We start from the raw sequence: 26,388 nt of genomic DNA, 5'->3' as shown, positions 1-26,388 counted from the left end.
AGGAATGGGAGGATACATGGGATGGGATAACCATTGAGATGTAATATGAATAAATTAATAAAAATATTTCAAAAAAAGATTTGTTTTTCACTTTTTATTTTTAAATAATATTTCTTTTTTACTTAGACACTTATATTGTTACACATAAATAAAATAAACTACTTACAGCAAGAAGAATCACAGAACAAACAGGACTTGATAATGTTACATCCATAGTGTTTGGCTACTTGTATTTGGCAATCTTGAACAAATCATCTTTCCCATATTGGTGCTTCTAAAATTCTGACTGCAAATTAATATTTTTCATACTTCTTCTTTCCCAACTTAAAGCATCTATGTAGACTGAAAAACATCTTAATCTCTACACAACTAGGCTTAATTGGAAGGCTAAACTATCTCATCTCAACCACATCAGAGACTTGAGGAGGAATAAAACTTAATTACCTACATGAACTGGAAGTGTAGGTTAGCAGCTTCCAAAATGAAAAAGTGACTGAGACAGTATGCTCCCTGAACAGTCAAGCAAAACTCTCTATAACATTGGAATATCATCTTTAGCCTTCTGGCCCAATATACATGACAGATACATTTATGAGTTAAGAGCTGGGGAGGACTTGCTCACCCTGTCTTGGTAGAGTTTTGCCATCAACACTGCCTCCATCCAGACTTAGCAAATTTGGGGCAGAATTCTGTCTGTATCAGAAATGAGAAGTTTTTGCCTCATGACATTTGCAGCATTTGAAGTCATCCCCTTTAGGAGGTTCTTCTGTGCTCATCATCTTCTTTGATGTAGGCTGAGTGTTGCCAATGGTTAACCTGTCTCATTCTCAAAGAATCTTTAAAATAATAGAAATATCTTTAAATGTCATATTCTGTTGGTCTCTGAGAATACTCAAGACCATAACTAACAACATTACCTGATACATCTATAGAATTGTATCTATCTGTTTTAACTAGGATGTATACACTTGTGATAAAATAGACTTATAATTGACATGACCATTATTTCATGAATTGACAATTAGATTGTATCAATTATCCTAAATGAAGTGCACTTTCAAGATACTGGAAATAAACCTGGTATTTTACTTCAGTTGAGTGGGTACAATACCTCATATTAGAGGAGACATTAGACATTTTATATATATATATATATATATATATATATATATATATATATAGAGAGAGAGAGAGAGAGAGAGAGAGAGAGAGAGAGAGAGAGAGAGAGAGAGAGAGACTCATATCATATTTACACACTTATATTGGACAGTAGCCCAAAAGTGGTGTTCCATGAAAGTCTTCACTTACCAGGAGATTGGATTAGATGCAAGGACCTCCTATTCTGACTCCAGGGAAGAGAAGTATGGGAGAATGATGAAATAGAAGGATCCACAAGATCATAGAAAACTACAAAAAGATCATCATGATATACAGATCTGTACTCAGGGGGTTCTGCTCAAATTACTGCATCAAACAAGGAGAACACATTTAGTAACATTGAATCCCTACTCAGATTTATCCAATGGACAGTACATTTGTCCATTGATATCCATTGGACATTTTCACAGTTGTCTGTTGCATGGGGACTTAGTCTGACATGAACTCCTGTGACCAATATTTGACCACTTCTCATTGTTGTGGAGGCCTGGTGGCACTCAGATGAAAGATAAGCAGGCCATAAAACGAGACTTGATAGCCAATGACCACATGGTGGAGGAGGAGGTCTCATTTGATCACAGACCTAGATGAGAAGAACAGGGTGAAAGAGGAAGGGAGAGCATAATGGGAGGATACAACTGAGGGGAAAACAATTGAGATGTAATCTGAATAAGTTAATAAAATAAAAGAAATCCAAAAAATTAACACTTTGCCAGAGAGCAAGAGTTGCACAGAATAATTTGTTTAATTAAAAGAGCTTGGGGTTCAGTACTTCCTATATTTTAATTCCTGAGAGGATTACAATCTTATGGTCCAAATAGTAATCCTTTTGAAAACCAAGTATCTTTGTTCTTTCTTCAAGAATACACTATGCTTCATTTCAGTAGTATCAGTTGTTATTTATGGAATTCATGGAACGTATAATTATGAATGAAATCTGACAGCAAGAATAAATAATGGTAGTTGTCAATGCAGCCCAGTGGTATGACACATGGTTTACATTCCTGCGACAGTAGGGACAACCTCCTGTACCAATAGAAAAATAAGTGAAGATTCAATGATGGATTCATGTGTAGCTCATGAAACCATTGACTTCTAAGAGTATCTATGTAGTAAAGTACTTGTTTTATGTACATGTGATGAGGAGCTCCATCCATCTAAACCATAAAAATGTAAAGAAAACATGTTGTAGTGAATATGTGAAATATTTAAGTGTGTGTGTGTGTGTGTGGTGTGTGTGTGTGTGTTCATCTACATATATGTCCTTGCTTCAGTTGCAAGCTTGATGCTCATATAAGACAAAATATCACGTTGTAGGTACTGGACCTGCAGTTACATATCACTGTGAGTCACCTGGTATGTATTCAGAATTCACCCATGTCTCTTATAGAGCAGGCACTTATTTAAACCAATGAGCCATCTCTTCAGCTCCGTATTCTCCAAGTCTATTAAAAATTACCATCATGTAAGTTTTTACAGCTAGTATTGAATTTTAACATTTTCCACAATTCTAAAAAGTACAACCACTTTGGAAATCTATCTGGTGCTATCTCAGAAAAATGGGAATAGGGCTTCCTCAAGACCCAGCTATTCTACTCCTTGGAATATACCCAGAAGATGCTCCAGCACACAACAAGAAAATTTGCTCAACCATGTTCATAGCAGCCTTATTCATAATAGCCAGAACATGGAAACAGCCTAAGTGTCCATCAGTAGAAGAATGGATAAAGAAACTGTGGTACATATACACTATGGAATACTACTCAGCTATTAAAAACAAGGAATTCCCGAAATTTGTGGATAAATGGATTGAGCTAGAAATGATCATAATGAGTGAGTTAACACAGAAGCAGAAAGACTCAAATGATATATACTCACTTATATCTGCATACTAGCCCAAGGGGCATGTCCCACGAAAGCCTTCACTTACCAGGAAACTGGGACAGAGGGGAGGACATCCTATTGGGACTCTAGATGAGGGAAGCATGGGAGAATAGCAAAGTAGAAGGATCCAGAGTGTCTTAGAAACCTACAAGTAGAACATTATGATAGGCAGATTTGGGCCCAGGGGTCCCGCTCAAACTAAGGCACCAGCCAAGGACAATACAGGCAGTAAACGTTAACCCCCTACCCAGATCTAGCCAATGGTAAGAACATTCTCCACAGTTGAGTGGAGAGTGGGATATGACTTTTTCATGTACTCTGGTACCTCACATTTGACCATATCCCCTGGAGGGGAATACCTGGTGGCACTCAGAGGAAGGACAGCAGGTTGTCAAGAAAAGACTTGATACCCTATGAGCATATACAGGGGAAAGTAATCCCCCTCAGGAACAGTCATAGGGGAGGCGAATAATGGGAAAATTGGAGGGAGGGAAGAATGGGAGGATACAAGGGATGGGATAAACATTGAGATGTAACAAGAATAAATTAATAAAAAAATATTGTTTCAACAAAAAAAAATGAGAATTAAATGATATTCAAGATCCTCAGCTAAATAGAAATGTAAATGAAATGGAATTGAGAAAACATCATTCCAGTAGGAATATTTAACAAGAAATATGAATGGAAAGATAATGAGCAAGTGGTAAGAGAGACCAATGTGAATTTCTAGTGTGATTATGAACTAAATCAAGCACCACAGAAATTATACTATGTCTGCTTCAGTTACTGGAAATAAAACATTCCTATGGTCCAAATGTAACATTCTGGAGCCAGCATAACACAGGGATATATGCTCATGAGTGCTCATCAAAGAGCTACATAGAATATTCAAGATATGGATGCAGGCTAAACTCACGTCAAAAGAAGAGTAAGCAGGAAAGTATCAACTAAAACCCATTGATTTTATTACATGTGTGCTTAGAATGTAATTGCGTCATTAAAATGCACTCTTGTCACAGACATGAGAATTATTTCTAGAAGGTGTGCTTGACAAATTTCAACTGTCCAGCATGATCTCTAGACATCTATAACAGCTTTTGAGTCTTTGAGTGACAAATCCAAATACCTCCAGCTGATCACCAATGTCCTTAAATGCTATGTATGATCCATATATAATTTTGCCTTAAATTACTTTGAAATATGTTTTTTTTCCAAAGCTGTCTTTCTCTGTTTCTCACTTTGACTATGAGCCCTAACAAAATTCACACAGGGGAATCTTATTCCCACAGAGAATGGTGAAGTAGGCACCTGGACAAAAGGCTTGAGACAATGATAGCATTCTTGGCTCAGACTGTGTCCTATCAGGCAGAAACAGCCTAGATGTAGGTTAAGAACTGGACATAACAGTTCCTGGCTAGATAATGTTAGGTGTATAAAAGTTTCCTTAGAAAATGCTTTGAGAACTATAGAAGGTAGGCTTAAAATGTCATTCTTTACAGATATTTTAGAGTAGAGGACCCCTTTGTAGTTAGTCTAGGCTTAAATAGCACAGCCGTTGGTTTGTGACTGGGAGTGAGCCAATTATTTTCCTTATTAGACAATATTTAGCTCAAGCTATGCAGCTATGAAATTCATGTAAACACAATGACTTTATCCCATGGAAATTTATGATTCAACTTTTTCAAGTATTGTTTAAGAAATAGTAATCGGGTTATGATGACCAGTTCTTAGAAATTGATTGATTTTACTGTATGCTTCATTGTAGGTTATACAGAACTATTTGTATGTCCTTGTTAGAAGTATTATTTTCTTTGTTGATACCTTATTGATTGTAAAAGATGAGAAAAATCATGATGTAATCTGTAATGATAAAAATTGAACTTCACTTTAAATAAAGTACTGGGGTTGGTTCAAGGAGACAGAGACAGACAGACAGTGAGCATGTGAGGGAAACAGAAAAGTAAACTTCTTTGGGCTTTAAAACCTTCAGTTTGTACTGCATATTCCTGGGTCTAATATTTCTTTCTTTCTCCATTCCTTAACCTCTTCTCAACAGCTGGTGCCTCTATTCAGTTTACCCCAACAGTTGGTTTTCCTTAACCAGCTATTTACCATTTGCTCAATTCTCCCTACCTCTCCCTGTCCAAGACTTTCTGTTTTCTCTTCACTGTTCCTAAAGCTGGTCTGCAAGGACACATTCTAAGAAACTCAAATATCAATTTATTATCTTTCTTAAATACATGTCATGTTAGCTGTGTCCAGGTGTGTAGGGTATTTTTTAAATTATCCATGAGCTTTTATTATCCAGGTGTTGTGTATCTGCCTCCTGTCGATAGCTAGCACTGTGCCTTACATTCATGAGTTTAAAGCTTATATGGAAAGTTAAAGATGCATTTATGTAATGCCGATAAGGAAAAATTGAAAGCAAATGGATATTTATAAAACAGAGACAGTGGAAGGTAAAAAGCCTCTCCAACTACTTTGTAAACAGGGACACATGTCATCACTTTAAGAAGAATTAAGTCTTCCAATTTCACTGCAGGTTACGTTAAAAGGAAAAGCAGTCAGCCACCCTGAGACTTGGCCCTCCTGGCATCTCCAGTGCTTGATTTTCAGAGTGACTCTTTTAATGCACATTACATAGAATCTTCTAGCTGGCAACAAGCCGAATGTTTACATTCTTCTCAAGAGCAGAGTGGGTTTTAGGTCTCAACAGAGACAGCAGTCCAGTGCCTGCCATGGTGGACAGGAAGGATTTGTTTTCATTATCCATGTACTATACAAGCATAAGGTGAAAACAGAATCCTCTCAGACAGTCAGGACTATGTTAGGAATGACTCTAAGGACACAGTTCTGCACCTGTGCAGACAGTCCACGCTCTGGCTGTGATGTCTTCAGGAAGTTTCCAGTGCATCCTTGTCCAGCTCTTTCTGACTAAAAAGTGCAAAGGATTCCTGCACAAACTGCTGGCACATGAGACACTGCTTGAAGTAGCACACACAGCTGTCACACAGGCATGCATGCTAGCAAGGCAGGAGTACCCAGTTCATGGCGACATTCTGGCACACCACAGAGTCCTTGCTGCTCTCCTCCATGGGCTCCACGTCACTCCCAAACATTCCTGCCTTTTCCAGCAAGCTCTGATCTGCATCCCTGTCGGCTGCAGAGGGGTCACTTGATGGAGTGGGACTATTGGTTGCAGATATGAACAGTTGCTTAATGTCATAAAATCGACCTTGAGCCAGGATTAAATATTGATACAATATTCTGCAGGGAAGCTCGTAAGTCTTATCAGGAATATGAATTACTGACACCATGGAAATAATGTCATACATTTCTCGGTCATCTTCATCAGCGAGGGTCAGCAGAGCTACCAATGAATAGCGAGATCTGGGTACTGGACCAAAGTCTTCAATTTCAGTATCACTCGGTAACTGGCAATATATTTCTTCTTTGCTGTGTTTTTTAATAAAAAACTGTTCTCAGTGGTGATAGTCACTGTCAGCGCCTCTTCTAGAGCATGTGGGGTGCTTATCCAGAAGCAGTAGATGTGCTTCTGAAGAGCTTCGTAGAGTCTTTGGACACTCTGCTCCCAGTATCATGTAAGACAACTATTTTCAAGGCAGTCTATTGTCAAGATCATGCTTCTTGTTAGAGAGGCCGAGGATGAATCAATGATCTCTAAGCCGAGAAGGTTCTTAACTTGCCTCATCTATTTTGTGAAAGCTTGTGAGCTGACTGGGCCTATTCTGAATTTCTCAGAATTACTGGAACATCCCAACTGAACCATCCTAGTAACAGCCTGATGGTGACAATGAAGCAAGTGAAGACCACCATGATCTAGAAGAGCAGCGAGTATTCATAGAACATTACCAGAACACTGTGGCCATCAGAGTCTTCTGGGCTCAGCCCGGCCCCCTGCCCATCTAAGCCATGTAGGGCATTTTTAAGTGTGTGTGTGTGTTTGTATGTGTGTGTGTGCATTTCTGAGTATATTTGTGTGTTTAACACATGTATTCAGTTTACTTGGAGGCCTTAAGAGATTATCATGTACCCAGAGACTGGAGATACAATGTGATATAAGCAACTCTGTGTGCCCTGGGACTAGAACCCCGATCTTCTACACTAGCTAACATCATCACTACTACACTACCTCTTTAGTATAGTACATGGGTTTTTTTTTAAACAAATAATGCATTGCAATTTACTCAGTGGAGTACTGGGACAGATGCTGGGACTTGAAATAGTTTGGACTCCAGGTGAGAGAGGTATAGCAGAATGGAGAAATAGAAGGACCCTAACACTAAACCCAGCCCTAACCTTGAAACACTGCAAGAAGAACATCAATGCTGGCAGATATGGACCTAGAGTGGCATACACAAATTACTGTACCTACTAAGGTCAGTGCATTCAGTAAACCTAAACTCACTATTCAGATCTAGGCAATGTACAGTGCATTCTCTACAGTTGTGTGGAGAGTGGAGACTGATTCTCACATGAACTCTGGTTCCAACTCTTTGACCATTTCCCTTTGGTGGGGAGGCCTGGTGGCACTGAGAGGAAGGGGAAGCAGGCTATGCATATGAGATCTTAAGGTGGGGGAGGAGATCTCCTTCTTTCACAGGCATAGTGGAGGGGATTAGGGTAAAAGAAGGAGGGAGGGGGGAATGGGAGGATACAAGTGAGAGTCTACAATTGAGATGTAATCTGAATACATTATTTAAATAAAAAGAAATTAAACTCAATTTAAAGAGCAGGTGAGTTTTTTTTCCTTTTAAAAGCCCATGCTTCTTACAGCAGGAAAAGGTCACAGTTGATGCCATGGGTCCAAAATTATCCCAAGGCTAAGTTTATTTAGATCTCCTGTCATTTTAAGCCTTGAATGTAGTCCTCTCTGTAGTCACCTCCATCCCTCGCTTATACCCCTTCCCTCTCCCTAGTCAAAGAAAATAATTAATAAATTTTTTAAATTAAAAAAGATATTTGAAAAGAAAAAATAGGTAATATAAAACATTACTAACATTATTAGTCAAAATAGATATTAGAAAATATTTTAATCCCATACTTATCTTCAAAAATATTGTGAAAGACAGGCTAAGGGAGAAGAGTATATTTATCTCCCAGGATATCTGCGTTTTTCTTTAAATTATATTTTTATTAACAATGCCACATTAAATAAAGATCATAATAACATTTTTAAAAAGTTCCTGACATTAAACAACACATTTTAGCTAGAGAACAACTTTTGCTGCAGGTAAACCAGGAAGCCTATCTAACTCAGTAAGCCATCTGACATTTAATCTAAATGTCCAACATTCAAATCTTCTATTTCCTTCCTGCAAACAATGGCCCCAAGTAGCAAGGCTATCCACCTGAAAGTTTAGGTTTTAAGGTATAGAGATGCCAGGAACAACCCGTAGTTGACAACAAAATGTAGAAGTTGTGCCCCATTGCATGATTAATCCTATGTGTCAATGCTGACACTTGGCATCTACTTAACTCAAGGTACTGATTACAAAATTGTCTTTCAGGAGCCTTGTGGAAGAGGGGAGAATGAGGAGAAGGACTTGGTGGGGACAGGATCTCTACTAACTAGCCTGGGCTAAGGGGGTCTTGTGGAGACTGAAAAACAAACCATGGCCCCCTTCCCATAGGTAGTAAAAGTATGATAAGGGGATGAAGGAGAAAGTGAGGTACAAGGAGAGGAGGAGGGAGGGAGCGATGATTAGTACATAAAGTGAATAAAAGATAGATAGATAGATAGATAGATAGATAGATAGATAGATAGATAAATATACCTGCAAGAACTAAGGACACAATTGTTATGTGAAGGCAGTATGTAGAAAATTGCAGAAGAGTACATCATAGTTCTTTCTTTTTTAAATAAACATTTTTATTTTTTACATATACATTCAAATTATTATATGTATGTACAATAAACTACCTTAGCAATAAGAACTATGACAAAATCAGGAATGACATAAATGTTACATTCTTAGTGTTTTGGCTATTTGTATTTGACAGCCTTGAAGAAAATATCTTTCCTGTGTTGGAGCATCTAAAGTTCTGAATGTAAATCAATCTCCAAAACATCTTGTCATTATCAACTTAACACATGTATCTGGACATAAAAACATCTTAAACAATAAGCAACTAAGCTTCATTGTAAAACTAAGATACCTGGTCTTCAATTCCGTCAGAGATTTGTGATGAAATGAACTTGATTAACTGAGTATGTCTAGGAGTGCAGCTTAGTAGCTTTCCAAATGAGAAGATGACAGAGATAGTTTGTTACCTGAGTAGTCAACCAAAACTATTTATTATGTTGGAGCATCTTCTTCAGCCTACTGGCCCAATATATCTGACAGACATATTTGTGAGGCAAAAATTTCTGAGGCCTTGCTTACCCTGTCTTGGCAGATTTTTTACCTTCAACTCTACTTGCAGCCAAGCCTGGCCCCTTTTAGGCAGAATTCTGACTGTGGTAGAAATGAGGACATTTTCCCCAGTGTCTTGTTTGCCACATTTGAAGCCATCTCCATAAGGAGGTTCTTTGATGCTCATCATCCTCTTTCTGAGGTTTTTGAAGACCTTATCTAACTATCCTGCCACATCTTTCTCTGGTCTTTTTGGCTAAGATCATGTGTAGTATTTCTTATCAGTTTACTATCATAGTTCTTTAATGAATTGAATATGGGCAAATAAATGTCATGAAGTTACAAAAAGGTTGTTTGAAATGAGAAATGGCCTCAGTAGTAAGATTCGTAACAAATACTGTTGACAGTGGGGCAAATGCCAGCTAAGCATATGCTATACATATGTGAATGTACCATAATAAAACCCACTAAATTTTATATTAATTAAAAAGCAAATGATTATTATTACACAGCAAAAAATGATACCATGGTCAGTCTTGTATACTGGAAACTTCATTTGCCATTCTGAAAGAGGAATTTGTTCTGTGTTCTTATTAAGGTCTTCTCCAATCACATTTCTCTGGATCCACATCTTAGCCTTCCAGGACAGCTCATCACAGAACCACAGGTCAAGCATATGTTAAATGATAATTTTGAAATATACAGCAAGTTACAGAGAAGAATACAATCAATTATCTCATCTCAAATGCTAAATGAGGCATAACACCACTCATACCAAAGACTTGTCTCATTTGTGATACTTTTCCTGTAGTCTCTCATTGCAAGAAGACCATGATCACACAATCACCATTATGTGACTAGGAAAATAGCTCAATAAGTTTACACATTAAACACTGGGTTGCTTTCCAGTTATTATTTGCTTCTGAGATACTTAAGACAAGACATCTTTAGTACAACTACTGGAAAGTAAAATGAGAAAAGTACATTTAGAAAATCAAAGATAATGAGGAAGATTGGCTTATAACAAGATATTGAACTGTGAAAACTGAGTATCGGTGAGGAAGACCATTTTTTAAAACTCAAATAATTATTGGTTGGGTGTAGGGCTGATATGCCCTTCTTATTATTTGAAATTAGGAACACAGGTCTGATGTTTCTCTCTAGGTCTTGTTGAACCTTTAAATATCAAGCTCTAATATGTAAATAAAATGTGTGTCTGTGACTAAGTAGATGATTGTGGATACAGTAAGATTCAATATATTTCTGGATTGGGCCTGCTTATGGATTTTCAAGACTATAGAAGGAAAGGCTTTATTATGATACCATATACATGTTAAAGGTGTAGCATAGTCCCCACTGTGCATTCTCTTTGTGTTTCCATTGCTCTAAACATGCCTCCTCTGACTTGGACTTGGTGATAGAATTCTCATTGTGTTGCCATGACTTGGAGCATGGTGAGTCCTTCCTAAACCATTACTGCATGTCTCACTGTGGATCGTTGGACATAACCCACTGACATTATTTCTATTTATGTTGACATAATCAGCTTGTTAAAACATTGCAAGGATTAAATTTTAACAAAATGGCTTCCTCCTAGGGACTTTAAAATTCACAAATATGAGTGATGTCATAGAACCTAAGAATGAATTATCTGCATATGTATTTATCTACCATGTTTATCACATGAACTGTGGACATCAGATGCCATGTCCCAGGATATAGAGTTTTCAGAATTCCTCCAGGGGTCAGGAGCAGGGATTATGAAGCAGCTGATGTGCTGATCTGCATGGAATCTCACATTCTACATCGTCCAGGGGTAAGGCAGAACAAATATGTTCACTTTGACTTTCCTCTTCTTGCTCATGAACATTCCAATTCTCATGGTCAGTTTCATTCATTCTGGATGCTTTTGGAGACTGAAGCAGAATGAAGATAAAGAAAGAAATTTATTGTTAAGTTGTGCTTTTGCCATTGAACCAGTACAGAGGCACGTGTACCAAGAAGACTGGAAATATCTTCTGAATACAAAGTAAGTGCATTTATATTTCCCAGTAAAATATCATACCAGATATTTCAGCAGGTATCTTAGAATACAGATCAACACAGTGCTCTGAGTGTTTAGTCCTGTTCTCACAACATGCACATCAATAAAACAACTTTAAATGTTTTCAGACCTATTGCTATATTTCCACTTTTACTTCAATTAGAGAGTAACCAGTTTTGCTTCCACTTAGCCTCCCTCTTAATGGCTGGATGCTGAAAAACAAAAGGACTGAACTTTGATCCACCAAATATAACCCTCAAGTCACAGTTTTCATTTGCACAATAGCCAGTGATTTATTTCTAAAAGAAATCCCATGCTAGTTCAATTGGTTATATCCTATATACATGCAAGAGGCCATAGATTCTGCTGATAGACCTTTCATCATATTCTGGGATCAGTGATGTTTGTGATACACATAGCAGCTGAGACCATTTACCTATACACACAATTACTCTCTCAAAGTCCTTTCTTGTGGGCATTCTATGCCTTCTGAAGGTGTGTTGAGAATGGAAGTAGCAGATCTGTCCACTAGGAACTTTCTATAGGTTCCTGTCACTCCTTACTTCATTTGTATACTTCTATAATCACTGACTTTTTTGTTTGAACAAGACTTGTTCTTCATTCTCCTTATAGAGCAAAAAAGAAGTTATGAACTGTAAAAAAATGTTTGCATTCTTTGAAAAGTGAGGCTATCACTCATATTCGTGGGTACTTACTTTGTTTTGTCAGTTACCTGAGTGGAAATGATAACAAAATGGCAACAATTGAGAACAGAGATAGAGGAGTTACCTACTAATTAATTTTTGGTATTATGTCATTTTTTTGTTATTTAAGAATTATGGGTCTTTTCTCTTTACTTGTAAGTTGTTCAGAGCTGTTTTCAAACACAGCACTTTAGACTACTCAGTCACTCTGACAGCTTAAGTAAACGATGTGAAACATGTCGTAGTAAGATACAGTGTTTGAGCACAGAAGTTCTAGTCGTAAATTCTTTTTGCTTGTTACTGAAGTTTTCAAGAAAAATTTTTCTTGTGGTGATAAGAATCTTCTAAAACTTTGATTTTTATAATTAAAAACAACATAGAGGTACAATTTATAAATGGAAACTCTACTTAGCTGTGAGTGAATTCTTTGGGAGGAATGATTATGTTTTACGTTTATTGGTCAGATGATAGACCTTGAGTAGGAAAAGACAGGACTTAGTATTCTTCTTAATATAAACACAATGTAGAGTTGTTTCAAGCTACCTGACATGTTGCCCATTTTTATGAGAAAAAGCATAAACTTTGTCCAGATATTCTATTTTGTATCTTTTTATATGTCAACATTTAATATTGGCATGTCCAAATTTTACTGCAATTTTTGAATGTTCTACTTCTCAGTAGTATGCCAGTGTTATGTTACTGTTACTATAAGGGTAGTCAAAAGATGTTTTCTAGAAAATTTTGTTACTAGGATAAAAACAGTGTGACTAAATCACATTTGCGTGTAAGCAGAAAACAGATGAATGATACTGTGGTTGTGGTGCCTGACTTTATCTCTGCACTCAGATCTCCTAATCTCTTGAAGAGAAATTTGAAGCTAGTTTTTCAGACTACACTATAGCAAAGTATAATTCGAAACCATGGATTCTACTTCCCTCTTGTGGCCCAAATGATCATTGCTCATGACCATTCCTACACATGCATACATACATCTTTTACCAAACGTGTTATTCTTACATGAATTCATTTAAATATAAATCTTCAGGAAAAGATTTTCCTTCTGCAATAGTTTAACCCAAAGAAAACACAAAGAAAATTAGGATGGCTGTAAGGGAATATGTTAACTACATTGCCCAATATAATAAAGAATTGTAAGTACAGGAACCAAATGTCATCCTCTCAAAAGTCTACTGTACACTTATAAATTATTCTTTTACTGCTTTAGCTAGTTCTGGTAATTTTATGAGAATACACTATTCACCCAGTGGCTCACAGAACACAAGTATTGTTTATATGGCTCAATAATTTCAAATTACAGACTTGATCAGAAAGATTCTTATATCAAGTCATCGGTCTTGTCTTTATCTGCTGATAAAAGCACTAAAAAACCAGATATGGAAACATTTTCTCTGTTAGATGTAAATGACATATATGTGGAAGAAACACTCTTATGATTGTTTAATATTTTACAAGTTTTGAGCTCCCGTTGTCATCACAATCTCACAACACAAGACATTTGTTTCAATAATTGGTGGTAAAATGCAATACTGTCTAATATAGGATGTGCCTTGTATTGACTACAAATCATTATCTGTAGATTTATGTCCATAATTAACACTCTATCCTTTTATAGCAAATGAATTAAAAAACACTGGTTTGATCGGACCTTGGCCTTTTCCTTGAATCAATCAACAGGAACTCTAATCTTTTGCCAAATATTTCTCTACAATTTAGACACATAGGATGTGGTTGTATGCCTCCGTCAGAAGTATGAGTTGTTGAGTTTAATTTTTTCTTACCTAATTACCACTGTTTCACGAAATGTTCATGTAATTTGTGGCTTACCGGACCAAACTGGGAAACATCAGCAGCATACCAGAGATACAATTTAAAACCTCAGGATCTGAGATTTTGTTAGGTGGGAATTTCTGAAATCATGTCTGTTTTAGAGCAATTAAGAGATGTTAAAAGAGTTTAAGGAGGAGCCTGGCCTCATGATTATGTCATTCTACTTGTTTAAGAGTACTTCTCATGCAGAGATATGATAGGGCTTTGGCATTTCCTTGATTGAAATAGAGAAGAGTGAATAAGTAAAAACTAATGGGTATCTCTAGAGCTTTTTGCAAAAAAAAAAAAGTATATAAAGGTTCTTATAAATACATGCTGACTCATGATGCTTCCCATGCCCTATATACTTCACCTCACCTATGGACCTTTCCATCCAGTCCTGGATGATCATGAACAATTTTCGTATCTGATTCAGATGGCACCCAAGGACATGTCTCTTGGCCTGGCCATGGTCTTCTTTATTCTTTACTTCAGCTGGAACTGGATTGGTCTAGTCATCTCAGACAATGATGTGGGTATTGAAATTCTCTGGTATTTGAGAAGAGAGAAGGAAAAAATACAGCATGCTTTGCTTTTGTGAGCATGATCCAAGTTAACATGCAATTATACATGTCAAGAGCTGCAGTATATTACAACCAAATAATGGCATCACCCACAAATGTTGTTATCCTTTATGGTGACATAGATAGTACTCTAGCTTTGAGCTCAAGAATATGGGACTCTCTAAGTATGCAGAGAATGTGGATCACCATCTCACAGTGGGATGTCAGTACAAATAAGAGAGATTTCACACTTGACTCATTCCATTTAACTTTTGTTTTTGCACACCACCTGCTGATATTTCAGGTTTGAAAAAATTTTGCAGTCATTGAACCCTTTCAAATATTCAGACAAATATCTGGCAAACCTGGAGTGGATGTACTTTAACTGTGATGTCTTGTCATCTAAATTAAAAGCACTGAAGAATTGCTCATCCAGTACCTCATTGAAATTGCTAAGGGAACAGAGTTTTGACATGGCTTTTATTGATGGCAGTTATCCCATACACAATGCTGTGTATGCCCTGGCCCATGCACTCCATGAGATGACTTTTCAACAAGTAAACAATCAGTCCATGGTCTATCGGCACAAACTCAATGTTAATTGCACAAAGGTACTGTTTCCTTTCTTGGATGATATTTGGTGTCATCAATGCCATACTTTTTTTTTTTAGTCCCGCACAGGCTAAATCGGAGTGGAATAGGAGAACTTTTTAAGTTAAAAAGATTTATGTACTATTTCCAGCTGAAGAATGAAGTCTAGAGGATAGTAAAAATGCAGAATGTAAAGTCAGTTGAGGGGAAGGCACATTTGTCAACAAAGATCATGTATTTTGTAAACAGAGAACCTGAATAGTCTCACACTTGTTCTAGTACTGGAAATATAACCACTACTTCCTAATGAATCCCTCCTTTATGAAAAGATGGTTTCTTGTTTATTACTTTTCAAATATACTGCAATAATTGCAGGGGACAGCAAATGGTCTCTACTAATTTTGCTCCAACGGTAGACACTAGGGTCCTTATTTGTGTTTCTGAGAGTAATTACTCAACAATCAAATCTGGAATTCAGTTCAGTACATACATGTGTGTTTGTTGTGTAAATTTATACTTATCACTTATCTAAATGTCATTGTTTTGCTTTGCACCAATTATGTTGCTGTGTATGTATGTTTTTATGTCAACCTGCCTATCTTTTCATTTATTGGTAAAAGTGGGTATATGTTTGTCTATGTATCAATATCTTTTTGTATGGGTGTTTGTGTCTATGTATCATCTTATATGTACTTGTCAACTGAATGTGTTTACAGGTGCCTCTGGGGTGTGTGTGTGTGTGTGTGTGTGTGTGTGTGTGTGTGTGTGCTGTATATTTACATTTTTTATAAGCATACCTCATTGCTTGGTAGATTTTAAAAGACATATAATTCTGGGAATATTACAATAATTTTATTTATCCAGTTGCTTTCATTGAGATTTCACCCCTGGGCATTTTTACTAAAATTTCCTTTCTGATGAAATCAGAATATATTTTTCCGACTTCAAGTAAGAAAATGCACATTATAGTGTGCTGCCTGTCTTTCAGCTGCACTCCATTTTGAGGAAGACCCACTTTACTAATCTTGTTGGTTACAGAGTGAATATGAAACAGAGAGACAAACTGGGAGAGGAATATAACATTTTCCACATTTCAAATTTGCAACAGGGTCTTGGACTTAAGGTGAAGACAGGAAGCTATAGCCCATACTTTCCATCTGGTCAACAGCTCCACTTATCAGTAGATGCAATGGAGTGGGTCACATGAGATAAAAAGGTAAGTTTGAACTAACTGTGCTGATTTAGCTGAAACAACACTAAACACTGTTCATTGTGCACATTGTAAGTTAGTGAAATGGAATAGATCGTGAAATAAGAAAGCAATTGAGGGAACCTATATAATTTTTCTTCTTTTCATTTATTAATGTGCCAGTTTTATTCATTCTTTGACAAAGTCAGACATGCATACTGTGTACTTTTGTCATATCATAGTCTGTTTCTAAATTATTATATTAATAGGAAACAGTTAATTACCTCTTTCTGGTATTATTTCTATTAAAGTAAGCAATATAATATATATAATCTTACCACACAGTGATTTCTTCTCTTATGTTGGAACTCTGGCAAGAATGTTGAAAAGACTGAGGTTAATTGTAAGAATGGAGTAAAGTAAACATGTACAAATAATTGATTTTTAAAACATTTATTTATTTAGGTATACAGTGCTTTGGCAACATACACACTTGTTTGCCAGAAGGCACCAGATGTTTTCCTATACATGGTTATGAACCAACTTGTAATTTCTCAGAATTGAACTCAGGGCCTTTGGAAGAGCAGCTTCTCTAGGCCAAATCATTAAATTTCATTATGTTATACTGTTTAAGATTTTTTTTTTACACAGAAATCCTAAATTGTCAAACTCCTAAACATGAATTAACATTTTCAGGAACCCTATAGAAATTCTATAAGTTATAACATTTTTTCTTTCTTTCTTTTTTACTTTTATGTTATTATGGGTGTGTTATCTACATAGATGTCTGTGAAAGACAGACACATGTGATGCATATGGATGCCAAAAAAGTGATACAGATTCTCAGATGGTTAAAGCAGTTTACTGTTAGACTGTGGGTTCTAAAATCAAACTTGGATATCAATAATGAGCAATAAATATAATTGAAAATTGTTCATGTTTTCATCCATAGGATGGTACAATATACAAGAAATTGTTCAATTTGTGAACCTTCCTTGGCAGACTTATCTGTTGCATGGTTAATTTTAACTAATAAGAGGCTGTCTAATTTTCTTCTTTGTATGGAGAAGGATCGATAGTAATAAGAATTTGGCTTTGATAAAAGTAAATTCTTATTATGGGTCTTTTGATATTATAGGTGTGAATTCTGATGTGGGTGGTTTCAAGGTATTCGATTCAAATTTTCTAGTTGCAAAGTTCATTGCATTTCAAAAATTATAACTACAAGAAAGTCTTCAAATTTTATCTGAAGTTATATATATCAGTTTGGTAAGATAATAAGAAATATATAGTAAATAATTCTTCTAAGAGTGGTGATAAAGGTCTTTCTAAAAGAAAAGGACATGTAAGCTGAATGTGTAGATACTGAGCTACATATCCATTCAGTGGGAAGAACGGAAGTCTCTCATCTCTTTAATCTACACATCCAGTCAATCTTACAAGAGCATCCACTGGAATAGTACACAAGAGTGAATATAATGCAAGCAGTGCTCTGCTTCTAATTTTGCATATCTCAATGAAGAAACAAACACGCATACTCATAATGATATTGAGTCAACTTGACCCAAATGTTATAGTAATGCTTGTAAATGAGACTATGTGCAATGACAAATTGATAACAAATTAAAATATGATTGTAATAGTGTTCCAAAAAATGAAGGACAGATATCACCTCTGAGAGCATACAATCAGGTCTTGAAAACTTGCATACAATAAGTCACTTGTTGAATATGTGAGGAAGAACTTCAATAAAGATAAAAATAAAATCTAACTAAAATAAATAGAGAATATCAAAATAAATAACATTAAATCATCGGTATAAGGTCACACAAAAAGAATACTTCATGATGAATACAGTATGTCAATTCTTGAAGACAAGGCATAAGCTTTTGAAAATTAAAACTATGATGAAGATAACACAACAAGGAAAATAGAAAATATAGGAGATCAAGGGGATATGATTACAAGTTCAAATTAACAAACCATTAACAAAAGAGGAGAAGAAGGAAACACTAAAGGGATCTACATTGTACCCAGTAAAATGGTGCTAAGAATTTCCAAAGTATAACAGGATCTGTGGTCATCTAGATACAATATTCACTGAAATACCAAACTCTTAACATCAAAAATGAACAAGCCCTTGACATATTTTATTTATGTTTGTTTTGTAACAGAGAGGGAAAATACAATCTTAAATGGAGAAGCTTCATTAATATAAAGGTCCTATATGGATATCAGCAGATTCCACTCTGAACATCCTAAGAGGAGAGTAAGAGTGTTGTATGTCAAACACTTAGAGACATAGCTGCCAACCCTGGTTCCTCTACCTAGTATATTTATCCTCCACAAAAAATGAAACAGACCAAAGTTCAATTATAAACAATTACAGAAATTCATGCCCACTGAAACAACACTTCAAATGATTCTTGAAGACCTCCTTCACACTTATAAGTAAGATGAATAAAAAAGGTCAAAGATACAGATTGACAACACTAGAACACCAAAAGAAAAACAGATGTTAGACAATTATCAAATGCTGCAATAACTAAAAAAAATAAATAATTACAAATATTTATCAATAATAAATTATAGTGATCACATTTTCTAACCCACACACAGAGACTACAAAAAATATTTATTTAAGAAAGCATTCCTTTGTGCCTCCTTTGGGATAGCAGAAACTCATTCCCATATTTGGAGAGTGGTTTTCTATAAAAATAGTGGAAATAGAGGGTAATACAATTAAAAAATAGAAAGTCTCTTTCATATATATTTATAATGTGTACTATATTTTATATATTTATTTATATAGATACACACATACACACGATATATATATATATATATATATATATATATATGTATGTATGTATATATATTCCACATAAAAACGCAATAATTCTTGACTAAATATCAAACCAAAGAACTCAACCACACAACAAGATCATTCACTTATCCCATGAGGAATTCTTTCCAGGGATGCAAGAATGGCTCAACATATAAACCCTTATCAGTGAAGTGTAATCTAACACATATGTAAACTCAAGTATAGAATTACACTATCATCCAGAAATGTGCAGAACCAGCTCTTACAAAATCCAATATTCAGAGTAAAACACAACAGAGGCTGCCAAAAGGGAAGGAACATATCATGTTCTAGTGGGGTTTTTAATGTAAACCTATTGACTACATCATACAACATGCAGAGAAGATAAACGATTATTTATTAAATTCAGAAATGAGGTTAGGTATGTTTGGTGGTTCTTGTCTTTAATCTAAACATCTTTGAGGCAGAGTTCTGAAAATCGCTGCCATTTCCTGCCAGGTTATGCTACATACTGTGTTGAAGTCAGTCAGGGCTGATATGGAGACACTACCTTAAATGAAAGGAACATGAATTGGAAAAGGTGTATTTCTCTTTTCCTTTCCAAAATACTTTCCAATCTTACAAAGTTTAAAAATCTTTTTAAAGTGGTATATCAAAAAGAAAGGGAAATGTACCCTAGTGTACATTAGGAGTTCAGATCTGTCAGGGCTACACAGTGAGATCCTATGTCAACAACAACAACAAAAAGGCAAAGCTGCAGTTAACTATACTTGTGGAGATGATGAGTGTGTTCATAAGAGATGCTGTAGTACCAAAAAGAACTTAGTAAAGAACAACAGATTCAAACTGATCAGACAAAAATGGATCTCCCTGTTATTGTCATACAAAGATATTTTATTTTGACTGAAGAAATTATTCAATTATTATTGGACAATCTAATTTTTATTCATATTTCCCCTGGATTTGAACCCCTCTAAAACCTTTACACCACAGGAAACATTCCATCTTGTAGCTCAGTACACATCAATTCAGTCTTTCCTCACCACAAATACAGCAGGATTTATCTAGTCACCTGTTTTTCTCTTTACACTCAGTTTGTTAAATCTTACAATATAATTCATTACAGATCATGTTTAGCATCTGAGATTCTAGGATGAATTTCTCCTATTTTTCAGTCTTTTAGACCTAGCTTGCTACACTGTTGCTGTGGTTAAACACTGACTATACATAAAGTGAGGGGAAAGTGTTGATTTGGCTCATGGATTACACTGAAGAAAAGACAAGGAGGGCATCTGTGGATTGGAGCACAAGTATAGACCTTGAAAACCACTGTATTCTGGCTTGCTTTGCTTGATTTCTCAAAGAGCCCTGCCTAAGAACAGCATCACTCACAGTGGGATTGGTAAGCAACCATAAATTATCAATCAATGAAATAGTTCACAAATAAAATCAGTCTAGTCTCCTGGAGACAATTTTTCAATTAAAATCCCCTTCTCTTTTTACTGTATTTTGAGTCAAGTTGACAATAATTAACTAGAAATATCAGACTGCAGTCTCTGTAGTATTTGCAAACAGCAAATCTTCAGGGATTTTCTTGGCGAATTTCTAAGACTTTTAAGAATCAATTCTAAAATGCAGTACTGACCCCATACAAATCATTTACGTACACAAGATGTACTTACAATACTTTGAAAGTGCTATTACAGGCAATTTAGAATAAATAAGTTATAAGAGTTCATTTTTAGCTGATCAAATCATGGTCATATCAATTACTAGTCTATTTTTGTAAGAAGAATATACATCTTCATTGTAACAGATAGACATGATTCTATAGAAATATAAGGTGAAATCATTAGATATGGTCCTCAAAAACCTCACATACACACTGAATATAGCATTTTAAAATGTCTTTATTATTTTAAAGAGTCACTGACAGTGAGACAGGTCAAAGCCCAGCACACCTCAAAAAGGATGATGAACATCAAAATATTTCCTTATGAAGTTGTCTTCAAATGTGGTGAACAAACCACTATACAAAATGTCCTTATTTCTACCACAGACAGATTTTCTGCCTAAAAAACAGCAAGCTTGGATGTAGGCAGAGTTGCCAGCCAAATTCTGCCAAGACAGAGTAAGCAAGTTATCAATAGTTCCTGCCTCATATTTATGTCTGTCAGATATATTGGGCCACAATGGTGAATATGATGCTCCAACATTGCAGGTAGCAAACTTTGTCATCTTCTCATTTGGGAAGCTACTAAACTGCACTCCTGATATACTCAGATAATCAATTTTATTCCTTCTCAAGTCTCCTATGGAGTTAAAGACCAGACAGTTTACCTTTACAATTAAGCTTAATTATTTAGGGTGTAAGATGTTATTAGGTTTAGATAGATGTTTTAAGTTGATAATGAGAGACATGATAGCTATTGAGTTACATTCAGAATTTTAGTCTCATCAAGATAGGGAAGAAGTTTCCTTCAAGGCTGCCAAATATAAGTAGCCAAAACACTATGAATGTAACTTATATATAGTTCCTGATTTTTTTCATGCTTCTTTTGCTGTGGGCATTTTATTGTATATATGTATATTAATCTAAATGTATATGTAAAATATTTAGTAAAATTGTTTAAAAAGAACCAATTCACCATTTAATCAATTTATTTTCATCTTTTAATATACTTTGCATTAGGTATATTAAGCACTAAGGGACATGTGCTCCCTTAGTTCTTGTATATAAAATAAGCTTATTCTTATCACAACAATATAATGTATATGAAAGATATCAGTAAAAAATTCTCATATTTGTCTGTGTCTAACTTTTTTCAGATGTTTCGTTCTGTGTGCAGTGATGATTTTGGTCCTGGATTCAGGAAATTCTCAAAGGAAAGAATGGCAACCTGCTGTTTTGAATGCACCTCATGTCCAGAAAATGAAATTTCTAATGAGACAAGTGAACATTTGCTATTGTGCTAAACTCTTTATGTGGATTGTCCTCTCCCAAACTCACTAGAATTACAAAGTTGTCTAAAAAGCAACTGCACAAATGAAATAGGTCACTTTTCTAGTTTGTCTTTGTAGGAATACAAATATTAACATTTCATCAACAACAGCAAACCCCTATGACTTTATCCTCACTGAGTCATTATAAATTTGTTGAGGATCACATTTTCTCTAAGAAAGAGTTTTGATAATCAAATTGCAGTTTGAGTGAATTCTATACACTATTTTCTTAATGATTAATTCCATCTAAGATGACATGTAGATTAAATTCCAATCATAGATCTTTAATAATATAATTTCTTCTCTTTGCATGTGTGTGTGTGTACCTACATCACTTTGTGCATACAGTTTATGTACAGGAGCCCATGAAGAATAGAATATTGCATCAGAGTTTATGAGCTAAGTCTCTTTAGAGTTGGGAACCAAATTCAAGTACTCTGTAATATTTATATAGATGGAAAGTTTTATTTGTAAAATTATGAGAAACTACTAAGCATGAGACAGAAGCTTTTGTGTAATATTCAAGGGACTACTTTCAAATGGTCAATGTAATTCATACTTAAGTGTTCATATATGATATAGCAAATATGATGAGTCTTATAATTTTATATACAGCACTCATCTAATAATCTTATAATTTAACAGATTAAAGTGATTTTGTACTGGAATCAACTAGTAACAGAGATTGAAATGGCATTCCTCCTACTCATATTCTATTATTCAAATGATTATTGATTTAGGGTTGGCTAAATGCAAATGACCAATAGATATTTTTCCCCTATGTAATGAACTTAAATATCAGTAAGGATGTATATGGCCATTGAGATAACTTAGCAGTTAAATCTCTTGCTACTAAGACCGATGACCTGATGTCATCCCCAGGACCTATGTATAATAAATAGATAAACAACTCCTAGATGATGTCTTCTGACATCCATGCATTGCAACATATGTGATCGTCCAATATAATCAAATTAAGTGTAATGATATTATTATCCATGTAAACATAAAAAGAAAAAAGGCTATTTACATAAATTAAAACAATAAAAGTTACACAAACATTATTATTTTATTTTAATTATTTTATATGTTTGTGGTGGCTGGACACATATACACAAGTGCAAATTCAGGTGGGAGAAAACAAATATCCCTGTGGAGATGTGAACTCATATTCTCAGCAAATGCAGTATATTCTCTTAACAGGTGAGAAAAACATCTAGGATTTTATAGAAGTCAACTAGCTATAGTTGTTCATAAATGCATAGTTGTACATAAATATAATAAACTCCCTGGAAGCACATTATCCTCTCTGTAATTATTCAATGATTCCATGCAATTGCAATCACATTTACTACAGCTGCCATTGTAGGAATGACAACTTATGAGTGTAGTACTACAGCTCAACACAAACAATCTTGCTTACCACACTTGAGGATCCTTGTGTTATCTTGATAATATTGATATCAACATCTATTGCATCCTTTAGTAAACTCAGAGTCTAGGTCTCATAGAAGTTGAAATTAGTGATGGAGGAAGGGGCTGAATGATTCCAAACAAAACAGAAACTCGAAGAAGGGATTTTCAGTGCTAAGTATGATCAGAGATTTCGACTTTTAGTGTTAGTGTTAGTGCTTCTCCTGAACAAGTATCAGGAGTGCTGTGTCCCTACTGCCAGAAGAGTATACAAATGAGAGCATATTTCATTAATGTTGTACAATTTTCAAACATTAACATTATATTCACAAATCTTTTACTGCTCACTTTTGCCCTCCTACTTACCCCATATAACTCAAGTAACTATCAAATTCATAAGCTATTTTGTTACTTTTAGATGTATGCACACACACACACACACAAACAAACAAACAAAACCCACAAACTACTACTTCCATCTAGTACTGCTTCTATGTCAATGTGTTTATGCTGGTGAACTGAAAGTATAACACCTATAATAGGTCTGGTCCCAGTAGAAGAAAGCCTCCTTCTGTAATAGAGACAACATTCTTAAAACAGTCAAACACCTCAGGAGGCAATGCATCTATGGGATTGGTGATTTTAAAAAACAATCAGCTACACTGTGCTAAATGAATTTCCCTTCTGGAATGAAACCTTATAAATCATTTCATCATAGCATAAAAAATGATGTAAGAACACTATACATTTTGACATTATAAATGATATCATCAATACACTTAAATAGACAAAGAAATAATTCCTTGACTTTTTATCCCATAATGAAAATGGGCATTATAAAATGGAAGCATCACAGTGCAGCAATGTCCTTCAATTATATTTTCAGCATAAATACAGATATTGCAATGTTTTTCTAATAAAATCTCAATAAAATGCTGCAGCAGCACTAACAAAACTTTCCTTTCTCAATCAGACGTGGATGAGTGTGTGAAGTGCCCAGAGGACCAGTATGCCAACCTAGAGCAAAACCACTGTAGGCAAAAAGTGGTGGTCTTTCTGAGCTATGAAGATCCATTAGGTATGGCTCTTGCCTTAATAGCCTTGTGCTTCACTGTGTTCACTGCTGTGGTCCTTGGGGTCTTTGTGAAGCACCATGGCACTCCCATTTTAAAGGCCAATAACAGAACCCTCAGCTACCTCTTACTTATATCACTCCTGTTTTGTTTCCTCTGTTCCTTGCTCTTCCTGGGCCATTTGAACTCAGCCACCTGCATCATGCAGCAAATCACATTTGGCATTGCATTCACCATGGCCATTTCCACAGTTCTAGCCAAAACAATCACTGTAGTTCTGGCTTTCAAAGTCACAGCCCCAAGACAGATGAAGTACATCCTAGTATCAGGGGCTCCTAACTACATCATTCCCATCTGCTTCCTATCTCAATGTATTCTGTGTGCAATCTGGCTAGCATCTTCCCCTCCTCCATTTGTTGATATTGATGCACACTCTGAGCATGGCCACATAATCGTTTTGTGCAAGAAGGGCTCAGTTACTGCATTCCACTGTGTCCTGGGATACTTGTCCGGTCTGGCTCTAGGAAGCTCCACTCTGGCTTTTTTGGCTGGAAACCTGCCTGACACATTCAATGAAGCCAAGTACTTGACATTCAGCACGCTGGTGTTCTGCAGTGTCTGGGTCAGTTTCTTTCCGGTGTATCATAGCACAAAAGGCAAAGTCATGGTTGCTGTGGAGATCTTTTCTATTTTGGCTTCCAGCGCAGGGATGCTTGGATGCATCTTTGTTCCTAAAGTCTACATAATTTTCAAAAGGCCACACAGAAACTCTTTCCAAAATATTAGGGAGAAATCTTATTCCTAAACTCATATTTCATGAGTTCCAACTTACTGTTTCTACATAACAACCAAATACTATGTTGCAGTAGGAGATCTATCAGTGTTTAGAACGATTCTCACTATTTCCTATAATGATATTAGATAGCAGTATCATGATGTCTACTCCTTTCTACTATTGTCTACGTTTTCCATATAAATTTAGATCCCTCCTATTTCACAAGACCTAGCTTTATGGAATGAATGCAGTGTGAAACTGTAATTTACTGGTACAAAATACAAAAGTGTTCAAAATTATGTCAAAGTACTAACTTAAATATTTAGACGAATAATCATGACTTTTGTGACAATTCACTTGTAAGAGTAAAATACATGACATTTTAAGAGAGTGAACTCTCTTTAAGAGAGTAGTTTGAAGATGGAGTTGAAATAATATTTTTCTTGCTGTGGGAAGGAAAGATTCCTTAATGTTATCCTAGGAATTAATGGGAAAAATGTAGAAGAGAGATAAATAATGTGATAAAGAGATAGAAAGCATATTACAAAAGATGTAATGATGACTGTAGTTAAGAGTATGCCTTGCTCTTCTAGAGGACCTGATTAAATACCCAGTGTAGTCGTGACAAGATGATGCTCCCAACCCACTGTAATAATAGCTTCAAAATAAATCAGATGCCCTGAACTCACATGAAAATACAACAATGCAATCACACACATATATAAATTTACATAATTTTTTAAAAATAGAAGAATATTACAAAGTCTCTGTATTAAGAGTTTGCTTTTCCAGATTACAAGAACCTACAATGGAAGGATCAGATCATATAAAAATATTCAACTGTAACTTTAACAGAGACCCAGTCAAAAATTGCCACAATAAGAAACTCTTGTTCAAATGATCTCTTATAGTATGTGTGAATTGCAGATGACTCTGATCTTAAAATTTTCTGCAGGTGTC

General features: G+C 35.5%; 2 pseudogenes; one reads left to right on the top strand and one right to left on the bottom strand.

The window, feature by feature from the left end:
• Positions 1 to 5,936: 5,936 nt before the first annotated feature.
• On the bottom strand, positions 5,937 to 6,912 carry LOC127212618 (cell growth regulator with RING finger domain protein 1-like; annotated as a pseudogene).
• Positions 6,913 to 14,373: 7,461 nt separating this feature from the next.
• On the top strand, positions 14,374 to 25,458 carry LOC127212617 (vomeronasal type-2 receptor 116-like; annotated as a pseudogene).
• Positions 25,459 to 26,388: the final 930 nt, after the last annotated feature.

This window comes from Acomys russatus, chromosome 31 (assembly GCF_903995435.1).
Source record: "Acomys russatus chromosome 31, mAcoRus1.1, whole genome shotgun sequence".
Lineage (NCBI taxonomy): Eukaryota > Metazoa > Chordata > Mammalia > Rodentia > Muridae > Acomys > Acomys russatus.
This window is presented reverse-complemented; position numbering and strand designations above follow the sequence as displayed.